The following is a 14,524-nucleotide window of genomic DNA, read 5'->3' on the forward strand; positions in this document are numbered from 1 at the left end:
TCTAGTTCAAAAGGTGAGAGGGAGGAGTTACGAATGAATGCCTGAGAAAATGGTGCCACCATTAGCTGAAATTAGGAACCCAGGAGGGGGAACAGATTAGGTGAACAGAGATCATACAGAACTTGAGCTGGGTCAGAGGCAGACAATTTTTGAGCACTTTCCATTTTATTTAGCAATGACTCATTTATCTGTTGCTGATTAGGGTTTATTATAAACTATGAGCAGGATATTTTTGTGAGGTAATTACAAAGATGCGCTGGTTCTTAAAATGAAACAACTTTTTTTCCCTATAAAGGGACTTAATTTCTTTGAAATCTGCATGAATTTATGTGTTGTTTCTGTGTATATGTATATATGTGTAGACGGGAGTGATGAAAAGAAAAAATAAAAAGAGAAACCTGTTAAATAATTCTAGTCAAAACGTCCTCTGAATATATAATTTTTTTTAACAATAATATGAAAAAATCTCTAAAGTAAGTGTTCTTCATCTCTGAAATTATTGATTTAATGTGTTATAGTTTTGCTAATTATATTTCTCATCATCTACTCAATTATCCATCTTGTAATGAGATGCTCTAAAAGAAAAGAGGTTTAAGTTTTTATAAACCTGAACTTTAGCGCTGGTAGTTAGGGTTAACCCTTCTCTTTGAGAAGGTGGGAAGTGAGGCCTTGCCTTAGATTTATTTGGAGTAATATTGAGTAGGGGTTTTAACTGAGGTTATGAGTTTCTGTATTAGTAAATCCTAAGTGTTTTTATGTTATCAAACTTACATACACAGGAAAGAGTATATAAAGTGTATATGTACAGTTTAAAGAATTTTAGTAAAATGGACATTCATGTACCACTACTCACTTTAGTAGATCATTAAATAGTGATAAATATTGATAGATATTTTATATTATCTTAATCCTTATATAAAATGAATTCAAGCTAATGTAAAATCTTAAGGTGATGAAGGTTTTTTTTTTTTTTAAAGACTAAAGAAAGCTTTGGAGAATATTAAGAGATTATGTATTGACATTAGAGAGGTTTAGCTATAATGTTGGTATTAAAAATACTATGTATAATAGATTCTTAAACCCGGATAATTTTTCATTGTCATTTAGTTAGAAGGACTATGCAGCTTGGTTTTCCCCCCCAGCCTTTATTGAGGTCTAATTGACAAATAAAATTGTATAACTGTAAGGTGTACAACATGATGATTTGATATATTTATATGTTATGAAATGATTACCACAAGAAGGTTAGTTAACGCATCCATCACCTCAGATAGTTACCTTTTTTCCCCTTGTGATAAGAACTTTTAACATCTACTTTCTTAGCAAATTTCAAGTATATAATATAATATTGTTAACTGTAGTCACCATGCTGTACATTAGATTCTAAGAATGTATTCATCTTTTAATTGGAAGTTTGTACCCTATGACTTACAACTCCCCATTTCTTCCCCCCGACTCCCCTGCCACCCCCAGCCTCTGACAACCACCATTCTACTCTATTTCTGTGAGTTTGACTTTTTAGATTCCACATATAAGTGAGGTCATATGGTATTTGTCTTTCTTTGTCTGATTTATTTCACTTGGCGTAATGCCCTCCACTCTCATCCATGTCACAAATGGCAGGATCTCTTTCCTTTTCTATGGCTGAATAATATTCCATTGCATATATATTCCACATTTTCTTTATGCATTTGTCTGTCAGCTAACACTTAGTTTCCATGTCGTGGCTATTGTGTTAATGCTGCAGTTAATATGGGGGTGGAGATATCTCTTTGAGATAGTGATTTAATTTCCTTCAGATGTATACCCAGAAGTGGGATTGCTGGATCATGTGCTAGTTCTATTTTTAATTTTTTTTTTTTTTGTGGAAGATTAGCCCTGAGCTAACATCTGCTGCCAATCCTCCTCTTTTTGCTGAGGAAGACTGGCCCTGAGCTAACATCCATGCCCATCTTCCTCTACTTTATATGTGGGATGCCTGCCACAGCATGACTTGACAAGCAGTGTGTAGGTCCACACCTGGGATCTGAACCAGTGAACCCCGGGCCACTGAAGCAGAATGTACAGACTTAACCGCTGTGCCACTAGGCTAGCCCCCTCTACTTTTAATTTTTTGAAGGCTCTCTATATTGTTTTCCATAATGCTGTACCAATTTACATTTTCACCTACAGTGAACAATAGTTCTCTTTATTCCATATCCTTGTCAACACTTAACTCTTCTCTTTTTCATAAAAGCCATTCTAACAGATATGAGGTGATACCTCATTGTGGTTTTGATTTACCTTTCTCTGATGATCAGTGGTGTTGAGCACCTTTTCAGGTGCCTGTTGGCCATTTATGTGTCATCTTTGGAAACATTTCTCTTCAGGTTTCTGCCCATTTTTTAACCAGATTATTCTTATTTTTTTGCTATTAAGTTGTGTGAGTTCTTTATATATTTTGGATATTAACCCCTTATCAGGTAAGTGGTTTGCAGATATTTTCTGCTGTGTCTTCGGTTGCCTTTTCATTTTGTTGATGGTTTCCTTTGCTGCGCAGAAACTTTTTAGTTTGATGTTGTCCCTCTTGTTTATTTTGCCTTTGTTTTGGATATGGTGTCATATCCAGAAACCACTGCCAAGACCAAGGTCAAGGAACTTTTTCCCTGTGTTTTCTTCTGGGAGTTTTATGGTTTCAGGTCTTAGATGTAAGTCTTTAATCTATTTTGAGCTAATTTTTGTGCATGGTATAAGATAGAGATCCACTTTCCTTCTTTTGACGTGAATATCCAGTTTTCTCAACACCATTTATTGAAGAAATTATCCTTTCCTTATTGTGTATTCTTGATACTCTTGTCAAATATTAATTGACCATATATGTTTGAATTTATTTCTGGGCTCTCTATTTTGTTCCATTGATCTGTGTGTTTTCATGCCAGTATCATTCTGTTTTGATTACTGTGGCTTGTCGTAGTTGGAAATCAGAAGTGTGATGCCTCCAGCTTTGCTCTTCTTTCTCTAAGATTGCTTTGGCTATTCAGGGTCTTTTGTGGTTCCACATGAGTTTTAGGATTGTTTTTTCTATTTCTGTGAAAAATGCCATTGGAATTTTGTTATGGATTGCATTGAATCTGTAGATTGCTTTGGGTAGTATGGACATTTTAACAATATTATTTCTTCTTATCTGTGAACATGGGATATCTTTTCATTTATTTGTGTCTTCAGTTTCTTTTGTCAGTGTCTTATAGTTTTTAGTGCACAGACCTTTCACCTCCTTGGTTAAATTTATTCCTGCATATTTTGTTGTTTTTGATGCTATTGTAAATGAGATTGCTTTCTTAATTTCTTTTTCAGGTACTTTATCGTTAATATATAAAAATGCAACTGATTGTATGTTGATTTTATATTCTGCAACTAGTAATATTAGTTCTAACAGTTTTTTGGGGGAGTCTTTAGGGTTTTCTGTATATAAGATCATGTCATCTGTGAGCAGAGATAATTTTACTTCTTTCTTTTTGATCAGGATGCCCTTTTTTTTTTTTTTTTTTTTCCTTTTTCTTGCCTGTTTGCTCCGGCTAGAACTTCCAGTGCTGTGTTGGATAGAAGTAGTGAGAGTGGACACCCTTCTCTTGTTCCTGATCTTGGAGGAAAAGCTTTCAGCTTTTTACTGTTGAGTATGATGTTAGCAGTGGGCTTGTCATATAGTGTTTATTATGTTGAGGTACGCTCTCTCTATACCCAGTTTGTTGAAAGTTTTTATCACGAATCAATGTTGAATTTTGTCAAATACTTTTTATGCATCTGTGGAGATTATCATATGATTTTAATGCTTCATTATGTTAATGTGGTGTGTCACATTGGTTGATTTGCATGTGTTGAACCATCCTTGCATCCCAGAGGTAAATCCCACTTGATCGTGGTGTATGATCTTTTAATGTGCTCTTTAATTTGGTTTGCCAGTATTTTGTTGAGAATTTTTGCATCAGTATGCATCAGGCCTATTGGTTTGTAGTTTTCTTTTCTTCTAGTATCCTTACCTCACTTTGGTATCAGGGTAATGCTGGCCTTGTAAAATGGGTTTGGGAGCATTCCCTCCTCTTCAGTATTTTGGAAGAGCTGGAGAAGGGTTGGTGTTAATTCTTCTTGAAATGTTTGGTAGAATTTACCAGTGAAGCTCCCTAGTCCTTGGCTTTTCTTGGTTGGGATGTTTTTGATTACTTATTCGATTTCCTTGCTTGCTTTTAGTCTGTTCAGATTTTCTGTTTCTTCATTGATTCAGTCTTCGTAGATTGTGTCTTTCAAGGAATTTATCCATTTCTTCTAGGTTGTCCAATTTGTTGGCATATAATTTTTCCTGGTAGTCTCTTCTGATTCTTTGTATTTCTGTGGTATCAATTCTTATTTCTACTCTTTCATTTATAATTCCATTAATTTGAATCCTCATTCTTTTTCTTTTGGTTAGTTTAGCTAAAAATTTGTTAATTTTGTTTATCTTTTGAAAAAACCAACTCAGTTTTCTTGCTGTTTTCTATTGTTTTCCCATTCTCTATATATTTCTGCTCTGTTCTTTATTTCCTTTTTCTGGCTGAGTAGTATTCCATTGTGTATATATGCCACATCTTTGTCCATTCATCCATTAATGGGCACTTAGGTTGTATCCAAGTCTTGACTATTGTGACTTAAAATATTTTGTAGTTGTAACAACCTTTTTTAAGGTGTTAACAGACTAAAACTCTGTAGTTTTACTCCCCCCTCACTTTTTAGGTTATTTTTCATCTTTTTTATATTCTGTATATGTTAACAAATTATTGTAGTTATAGTTACTATTAATGTGTTTGTTTTTTAACTTTTATATGAGAATTGAAAGTGATTTACATACCATCTTTACAATATTAGAGAATCTGACTTTGACTATATGTTTACCTTTACTGGTGAGTTTTATAAATTCCTGTTTTTATGTTGTTAATTAGTGTCCTTTCGTTTCAGCTTGAAGAATTCCTTGTAGCATTAATTATAAGTCACGTCTAGGGGCTGGCCTGGTGGCACAGCAGTTAAGTGAACATGTTCCGCTTTGGTGGCCTGGGGTCTGCTGGTTCAGATCCCAGGTGCGGACATGGCACCGCTTGGCACGCCTTGCTGTGGTAGGCGTCCCACATATAAAGTAGAGGAAGATGGGCACGGATGTTAGCTCCGGGCCAGTCTTCCTCAGCAAAAAAGAGGAGGATTGGCAGATGTTAGCTCAGGGCTGATCTTCCTCGAAAAAAAAAGAAAGTCATGTCTAGGGGTCATGAACTTCCTCAGCTTTTTTTGTTTGGGAAAATCTTTATCTCTCCTTCATTTCTGAAGGGCAGCTTTGCCAGGTATAGTATTCTTGGTTGACAGATTTTTCTTTCAATGTTTTGAATATGTCATTCCACTCTCCCCTGCTTGCATGATTTCTGCTGAGAAATCTGCTTAAAGGCTTATGGAGGGTCCCCTGTGTAATGATTTGATTTTCTCTTGCTGCTTTCAAATTTCTCTCTGTCTTTGTTAATTTAATCTTAATGTGTCTCAGTGTATCCCTTTTTGAGTTCATCCTATTTAGGGACTTTAGGATTCATGTATCTGGATGCCAATTACTTTCCCCAAATTTGGGGAAATTTCCCTGGGCCACTGAAGTGGAGCACACAAACTTAACCACTATGTCACTGGGCCAGCCCCCAGCCATTATTTCTTTAAATAGACTTTCTGTCCCCTTCTCTTGCTTCTCCTTTTGTAATTCCCATAATGCATATATGTTTCTTTGAATGGTGTCCCATAAATCCTGTAGGCTTTCTTCACTATTTCTCATTCTTTTTTCTTTTTCCTCTTCTGACTAGATAATTTCAAATGACTTGGCTTCGAGTTCACTGATTCTTTTTTCTGCATAGTGAAGTCTGATGTTGAAGTTTTCTATTGAATTTTTTGGTGCAGTCATTATATTCTTCAGCTCTAGGATTTCTGTTTTTTTTTTTTTTAATGGTTTCTTTCTTTATTGAACTGATTTTGTTCATGTATTTTTTTGTATTTTTGCTTATTGAGTGAGATGATATCTATGTTTTCTCATAGTTCACAGAGCTTCTTTAAGATGATTATTCTGAATTCTTTGTCAGTCAGTTCATAGATCTCTGTTTCTTCAGTGTCAGATACTGGAGCTTTGTTAGTTTCCTTTGATGATGTCATATTTACCTGATTCTTCGTGATCCTTCTATCCTTGGGTTAGTATATGTGTATTTGAGAAAGTGGTCTCCTCTTCCAGTCTTTGCAGGTTCATTTTGACAGAGAAAGACCTTCTTTAGACAGCCCAGCCTGCGATTCTGGATGGGCCAGCTGGTAGCATCCTCTGACAGACAGCACTTGCTGTCAGGGTATCTAGTTGGGCAAAGACTGCTTGTGCTCTGAGGTCAATATGGACCTGCTGGTTGAGTTCCATGGTTGAGTAAGTCTGCTGGCTGGGCTTTACATTCAGGTGGGGCTGGTGGCTGGGCTGCAGGGTCAGGCAGGGCCACTGACTGGGCTCTGCAGTCACCTCTGGTTGGGTGGGGTCAGAGGCTGTGCTCCCTGGCTGCGTGGTGCAGCTCGTTGGACTTTGTGATTGAGTGGGGCCACAGACTAGGTCCTTAATCATGCCCAGTCAGGTGGGTCTCTAGGCTGTCCTCCCTGGCTGGGTGCCAGGCTGTGCTTCCCACTGGGTGGGATTATTTGAATTAGCCCTGACTTTAGTATTCCTTTTGATTGTTTCTTGTACCATTGAAAACTATAGAAATTACAATATTTTATTAATTTGGCTAGGCTACATCTTCTACCTTCTCTCTTTCACCTGGACACAATATGCAGCTTCTTTCTTTGGTTTGAGAAATTGCCTTCATAGGTATAGTGGAAAAAGAGTTCTAGATTAGAAATTAGGCAATCATGATTCTAATCTCTCCTTGAATTATTGGGTCAAATGGATGTGCATTTATATTTTTGATAGATTTTTGCCAAATTGTCCTCATATATGTTATGTTAGTTTACACTATCTCCATCAGTACAGTAAGACTATGAGACAGTGAGCAATGGCTTTACTACCTGGCCAGGCCTTTTGGTCTTGGAAAATATGGTAGGTACAAAAAAGTCTCAATGTAGTTTTATGTCTTCTTTGGTCTGTGCATTGTTTATACATGTTTTATTTAATTTCCAAATTTGGGGAAATTTTTTATATCTGATTATTGATTTCCAATTTAATTCCTTTTGGTCTGAGAACATACTTTGTATAATGTCAATTTAAAAAATTTTTTGAGATATATTTTGTGAACAATGGAATGAGTATCCAGCTGTTGTAGGGTGTAATGTTCTGTTATTATAAAGTAAGTCTAGTTGGTTGGTAGTGTTTTTTAGTTATTTATTGCTGTGTAACAAATCGCTCCCAAATGTAGCAGCTTAAAGCAACAAACATTTATAATCTCATAGTTTCCATGGATCAGGGATTTGGAAATGTGTAGGAGGGGGTCCTGGCATCGCATCTCCTATAAAGTTGTCGTCAAGATCTTGGCTGGGGTTACAGTCTTCTGAAGGCTTGCTGGGATTGGATGATCCAGTTTCAAAATGGTCACTTACATGACTGTTGATGGGAGGGTCAGTTTCTTGCCATGTGTACTTGTCATAGGGCTGCTTGAAAAATTTACTGTAATATTTCTTACAGTGCAGGTATGATGGCAATGAATTCTACCAGATTTTGTTTGAAAAGTTTTTATTTATCCTCAGTTTTGATGGGTGTTTTCTCTGTGATAAGAATTCTAGATTCACAGCTTGCTTATTTTCTTCTATCACTTGGCTGGTTACTCAATTATCTCAATACCTTTTCTCTGAATGAGCCACATTTTCCTCATAGGTTTGAATTCTGCCTTTGTCATAAGTTAAATTCCACACTTATTTGATTCTCTTTCTGGACTCACAATAATTAATTTGTCAATTGATCTGTCTTTTCATGTACTATTACCACATTATTTTCTTTATGCCTTTAAACATTCAATTTATAATTTGTTTATTTTAATAATTTAATACATGTGTATCTCTGTTTTTACTTTCAAACCTTTTGATTTTATAGGCACTCTGTAATTGAATTTAGAACTTTTAGTTTTCATAAGTATTTAACTTTTGCTCTGCTAGTACTTTAGATACCATCAAATAATCTTAAACCTGTGTAGATGGAATTTGAAGTTTTCCTTTTATTTCTTAACTATTCATGTAATGTAACAATTTTAAACTTGAGATGAATCTACACCTTAATGCAGCCATTTATATTAGAGATGTAGAAATGTATATCTAGAGAAATGGCACCAGAACACATATTGGTGAATTTGGAACTGACTTCCCCTTTCTTTGCTCTATAGTTTATTTAATTGTATTTATCATTATTGTCTATCTCTGCCTTCTAGAATGTAAGCTCCCTAAAGGCTGGATACAACACTGTTTTGATTATTTCAACTTCAAAATTAATTTTATTTTGAGAAGGTTTTATACCTGATAAAGCAACTCCACTTTCATTATTCTTTCTTTTCAGAATTTTCATAGCTATTCTTCTTCTGTGTACACTTTGGAATCAGCTTCTTTATTCCTTATTGATATTTTTAATAAGGTCATATTAAATACGTAGGTTAGTTTAGGTAGATACCATATATCTTTATGATCTCCTTTTGTGATCTCCAGGAGTTTTTTAACAATTTTATTAGTTAGGTATGTCATTTAGTGTTTCTGAGATTTCCCTATCTGTAAAATGAAGGAAATAGATTATTTCAGAGGCTTTTAATCTGGGGTCCATGACTCTCCAGGGATCTCCAGGGATAAAATTGTAGGCAGGATGGTTAAGTGTGTAATTTGTGATAAGCTGGAAATAGGATGTACATACCAAGGGGTAATTTGTAGGGAAGCTTCTCTCACATGCTTTTCTAACTTTGGAAATATGTCGTTGAGTTATTTGAGTCGGCCTCTCCTTGTCCTCCTAGCCCCCAGCAAGTCCCAGTAGTTTGCAAGTGGGACCACCAGATTCCGTCTGTTTTTCTTTCCTCCTCTCCTCCCCTCCTGTTTCTTCCCCGCCCTTCCCTTCTCCTTCAGAGTTCAGGAATTCTGCTTTTAGTCTTTTAAGTTCAGTATCACTAGAGTCACAAGGAGGGTTTCCTGGATACTGGTAGTGTTTTGTTTCTTAATCTGGTTGGTGGTTGCATGGGTGTGTGTACTTTATGATACTTCGTTGAGCTGCACACTTATCTTTTGGGTGGTTTTCTGTCAGTTGTATTCAAAATTTTAAAAAATTGAGGTGAATAAAATTTGGAGTGGTCGTTTTATCAGCTGTTTCTATAGTTCTATTTGACCGTTCTATTATTGTCATAACATCCTGCTCTACTAAGGAGTATTTAAACTCCTTAATTATTCAAAACCATTGGGTTCCTTGAAGAAAGTGTCTGTGACCTGTGAACTGCTAATGCGAATTCATTACTTCCTGCTTCATTTTTCCTTTGGAACCATACTAGTTGTCTAGTTCACTTGGTGAAAGATCTTTAGTACCTGTTTATGTGCAGTTCCATTTGTCAGGCCTCTTGACAGTGTGGTCTACCTACAGAGCTTTGCATGCCTAGCCTAGCTCCTTCATGTCATTGGGCCTGTAGCCTAAATATCACCTCTTTAGAAAGGCCTTGCCTGACAAACCGATTTAAAGGAGCCTAATGGACACTTTCTATAAATCATGTTGTCAAGTTATTTTAATAGAGCTTATTATTCATATTTATTTGTTTCTCTCTCTCTCCTTTATCTGCCCGCCCCCCGTGCCCCCCACCGCCACCCCCTTGGAAAGTTAGCTCCATGAGAGCAAGGCCCCTGTATTCCTAGGGCCTAAGTGCCAGGCATATAGTAGTTCTCCAAAAAAATATTTGAAAAGCTGGGATTATTAAGTGGGTTCCTGGTTATTCTTTAATTGGATGCCCTTGAAATAATTTTTGGTGTTCTACTATTAGATTAATTAAGTCTTTATTTCATCAAGCCTTTATTAAACACTTCTGTATAAGGTGTGTTAGTTCTTATGGTATGTTACATCTGTATTGGACAGTCCTACATTATTTAAATTGGTTCACAGAGCTTGTTCTTTCATCTTTTGGCTACGACGTTTTTCAGTCTATAGCCATCTGATACACTCCTGTAGCCCCAGTCCCTCGGTTGCTTAGACCATTCTTGCTCTTCCTTGGGTTTAATTCCAGGGTGAAATTTCACTCCTTGAAGCCACTTGAAACTCTGTTCAAATTGTTCTTCACTCTTTGCCCAGTTGCTCTTTTGAATTGGTTTCTTTCCTTGACAGAAAGTAAGAGAATTTACTGTGCCCTCCTTTATCTAATCCTTTATCTCTTCTTGCTTTTCAGCTGTCACTCCTTTCATTGCATCCTTTAGTCTTTGTGCCTCAGTATGTTTTCCCATTCTTCTCTTTTGACTTTCCTTTCATCTGTTTTCTCTCCTTCACATTTATGCTTGTAGGTACTTTAATTAAATCATCTTAGATCACTGGTTCTCTAACCTGTCACACAGGCCAGACTCTGTTATCTCCAAAGGCTTTTAAAGTGGTAGCATTTTAAAAGTTGGTTTGATTTTACTTAGATTTTGTGTACCCCACCTGAAAGAAGTCCTTAAATTTGTATTTCCCTTTAAATCAAGGTTTGGACCTTAAGGTGTAATATTTCCTAACCTTTTTCATAATACAGCAGATGTGGAAAATGACATTTGGATGGGCCACAGAGGCAACTGGGGAGGCTGCTCAGACTCTGCCCATCTGTCTGCCTTGAGGACTGAGGAAATCCAAAGCTCTATGCCGTAATCTACTGACCTAAAATTGAAACTCTGCCTTAAGGGTGGATAGACTTCAGCAGGGTGTGAACAACACTCTGTATATTTATTTTGTGTGTATGTATATATTTTTCTTAAGAAAGAGTTGTAACTTCCATTAGATCCTCAAGGGAGTCCATGGAGCAAAAAAGGTCAAGAATTAATGCTTTAAATAGTGGAAGTAAAACAAAATGAATGGCATAGCTTTCTGTTATTTGTTTGTTTTTAGTTTAAATTTTTTCCTTTTGATTACAAAGTTATACATGTTTATTATGTAAAATTCAAACATTACAGGTAGAATTAATGTAGAAAAATAAAGTATGCTGTATCTCACTCCCAGCTAATTTCCACCAGATTTGATATACATTTCTTTGAATATTTTTCTTTCTCCAAAATTTTATTTATAAAAGAGATTATAATATGTATACTACTATGGAATCTTTTCTCTCTTAATCTGTCTTAAATATGATTCTACTTCAGAACTTGTTGATCCATCTCATTCTTTTTAACAAATGCAAAATATTTTATGGAACTACCACAATTTGGTTAACTTTTATTCTGTTACTGAACACGAGTCGTTTCTAACTTTTTTTGTAGTGCCAGCTGTGGTACAGTGAACATCTTTGTAGATAATATTCTTGCAAACTTAAGAGTATTTCTATATAATACATTTCTAGAAATGGAAATGCTGAACTGTGATTATTAACATTTATAATTTTAATGGATATTGTCAAAATGTTACCAAAAACTAGACCTATTTACACTTCTGTGTGTATGGTCACAAAAATTTCTGAACGTGCTTTCCAACAATGAATTAGTAAAGTGAATCTTCCCTAATCTGCAAGATGAAAAAAATTTTTGTACTATCAAAATTTTCAAACATACACAAAAGTAAAGGCAAAGAACGTTGAACCTCCATGTACCCATCACTAGACTCAACATTTATCAAGATTTTTACCATATTTGCTTCCTTTGCTCTTTTTTCTCATTTGCTGAAGTATTTTGAAGCAAATCCCAAACATCGTGTCACCTCACCCTGATATACTTTAGTATTCATCTTTAAAAAATATGAATATTTTTTTCTTTTAAAAAATTTTTAGCTTTTCAAGTACAGAGAATTTAAAACATATAGAAAAGCAATGAGCATAATGAACCCAACTACTGTGATCTTTTATTAGGAAAAAACTCACTCAGTGACTTTTTTTATTTAAAGACTAGTTAAAAGTACATTCTTTTCACTTGGTACCTTAAAAATCTGAAAGGAGTAGTTTACTGGCTTTGATGTTGGCCCACATTCTGTTTAATGAGGAAAACATAATGAAATCTCATGTATCTATCTCCCAGTTTCAACAACTAACAACTCATAGCTGGTCTTGGTATACTGCCTTTTATCCCACCAGATGATTTTGAAGCAAGTGCCGTACATTATAGCATTTTATCTGTAAATATTTGTAAAGATATAAAAGGCAAGACTTCTCTTTTCAGTGATACCCACAATGCTACTATTGTCACACTCACACAAAATAATTCCTTAATATCATCAAATATCTATGAATATTTTCTTACATAACCAGAATGCCATTATCACACCTAATTAAATTATCTAATGAACCACTACTACCAGTTCATAATCAGACTTCCCTGATTGTCAAAAAAATACGTTTTTATAGTTGGTTTATTAGAATCAGTGCACACCTTGCATGTCGTCATTGGGTCTCTCAAGCCTCTTTTAACCCAGAGTGGTCCTTCTACCTCCTTTTTTCCCTGCTACTGAAAGGTTGCAGAAACTGAGTTCAGTTATCCCATATAATGTTCATATTCATGCTTTGTCTATTTGTTTTTTTTTGTGTGGTGTCCCTTAATTTGTTCCTTTATCCTCCTATACTTCTTGTAAATGGAAGTAAGCTCTAGAGACTTGGTGTCATTCAAGTGCAATTTGTTTGATAAGAACACTTCATAAATGGTGCTGTGTGCTTCACATGCACAGTGTCAAATTTTTTTTCACTTCTGGTGATAGTAAGATTGATAAGGATGTAACAGTCTGATCTCTAAGTGGAAAATTTCCCTTCAAGCCTTCCTCTAATGGCTCATGGCATGGGTCACTTATTTCAGTAGGTATCATAAATGGGCATTTTCTAGTTACTCATTTTTTATTTTAAGAAAATTCATTGCTTTGATTATTAGAGAACTTGAGCATCTTTCATACGTTTATTGGCTATTCACCAGCACTTTTGTGAATTGTTCATGACCTTGGCTGATTTTTCTATTGAATTGTTTTCTTTTTCTTATCCATTTTTGAGAGTTTATAGATGATAGATATTAATCTTTTATCTGTTTTACCTATTGTAAATGTTTTTTTCCAGATTGTAATTGTCTTCTGCGTAGAAGCTTTTGATTTATGTAGCCAATTTTTATCTTACTTTTTATGGCTTTTGGTTTCAAGTCCTACATAGTTAGGTTTTCTGTACCCTAAGATAATATAGAGGAAGAGTTAATTTTTTTCCTGGTAGCTGTTTTCACTTTTGATTTTTGATCTGTATGGAATATATTTTGTATGTGGTGTAAGAAAAGAATCAGATTTACTTCCTTCATTTAAATAATCAATTGTCCTAAAGCAATTTATTGAAAGTCTTTCCCCCACCACATTGAATTGAAATACCACATTATTATATTAAATTCACAAATTTATGTAGTCTGTTTCTAGACTCCATTGTGATCCATTGATATTATCACATTACCATAAATTTTTAATTATAATAGCTTTGTACTATGTTTTAGCACCTAGTTCACTAAAATTAATCATTTTTTTCAAGTTTTACTGATTTTTTTTTTTTTTACACGTATGCTCTTCCATTTGAACTTGAGAATTGGTTTATGATGAATCCCATTGGGATTTAAATTTAATGGCATTAAGTTTGGCAGTACTAACTTTACAAAATAAAATAAAATTGGTTTTTACATTTGGGAATGTAGTTTTTCTTTATTCAGATTTTTTTTTTTTTAAGATTTCATTTTACGTTTTTCTCTCCAAAGCCCCCAGGTACATAGTTGTGTATTTTTAGTTGTGGGTTCTTCTAGTTGTGGCATGTGGGACGCCACCTCAGCGTGGCTTGATGAGCGGTGCCGTGCCCACGCCCAGGATCCGAACTGGCAAAACCCTGGACCACTGAAGCAGAGCACGCGAACCTAACCACTCGGCTATGGGGCCGGCCCCTCTATTCAGAGTTTTTATGTTTTTCAGCTAAAATAGTTTCTGCACCCTTCCCAATAAGTTTATTTCTAGGCATTTTGTATGTTTAATATGGTTATTTTGTGTTTGGTCACAAAATATCTTATTTGTCATTGTTTGGATTGTGAATATAGAATAGTTGACTTCATTTTTGCTCAGTATGATTGATACCAATCATACTTTAAAATAAGTATAGACAAAATTAGAAGGAATGTATATACTTAAGTGTATACACTTTTCAAATAAACTTCAATTATTTATATCACTTATCCATTAATGCAATAAGTTAGAAATAGTTGAGTTAAGGAATGGAAAATGCAAATTCTGGGGAAATGATCAATTTGTACTTAATGATTTACAGAGGGTGGAAGTAATAAAGTAGTACTTGAAAGCAATAAATTGTAGGTAAAAAATATAAATCCTGTAATGAAATTTTCTTTTTGTGTTCTAGTT

At 35.0% G+C, this 14,524-nt stretch overlaps 1 protein-coding gene across 8 annotated transcripts in view; it reads left to right on the forward strand.

The window, feature by feature from the left end:
• Positions 1–14,524, forward strand: part of UBR3 (ubiquitin protein ligase E3 component n-recognin 3) — a 229,243-nt gene that overhangs the window by 23,961 nt on the left and 190,758 nt on the right. The window lies entirely within an intron of this gene.

Source organism: Equus quagga, chromosome 4 (assembly GCF_021613505.1).
Source record: "Equus quagga isolate Etosha38 chromosome 4, UCLA_HA_Equagga_1.0, whole genome shotgun sequence".
Taxonomy (NCBI): Eukaryota; Metazoa; Chordata; class Mammalia; order Perissodactyla; family Equidae; genus Equus; species Equus quagga.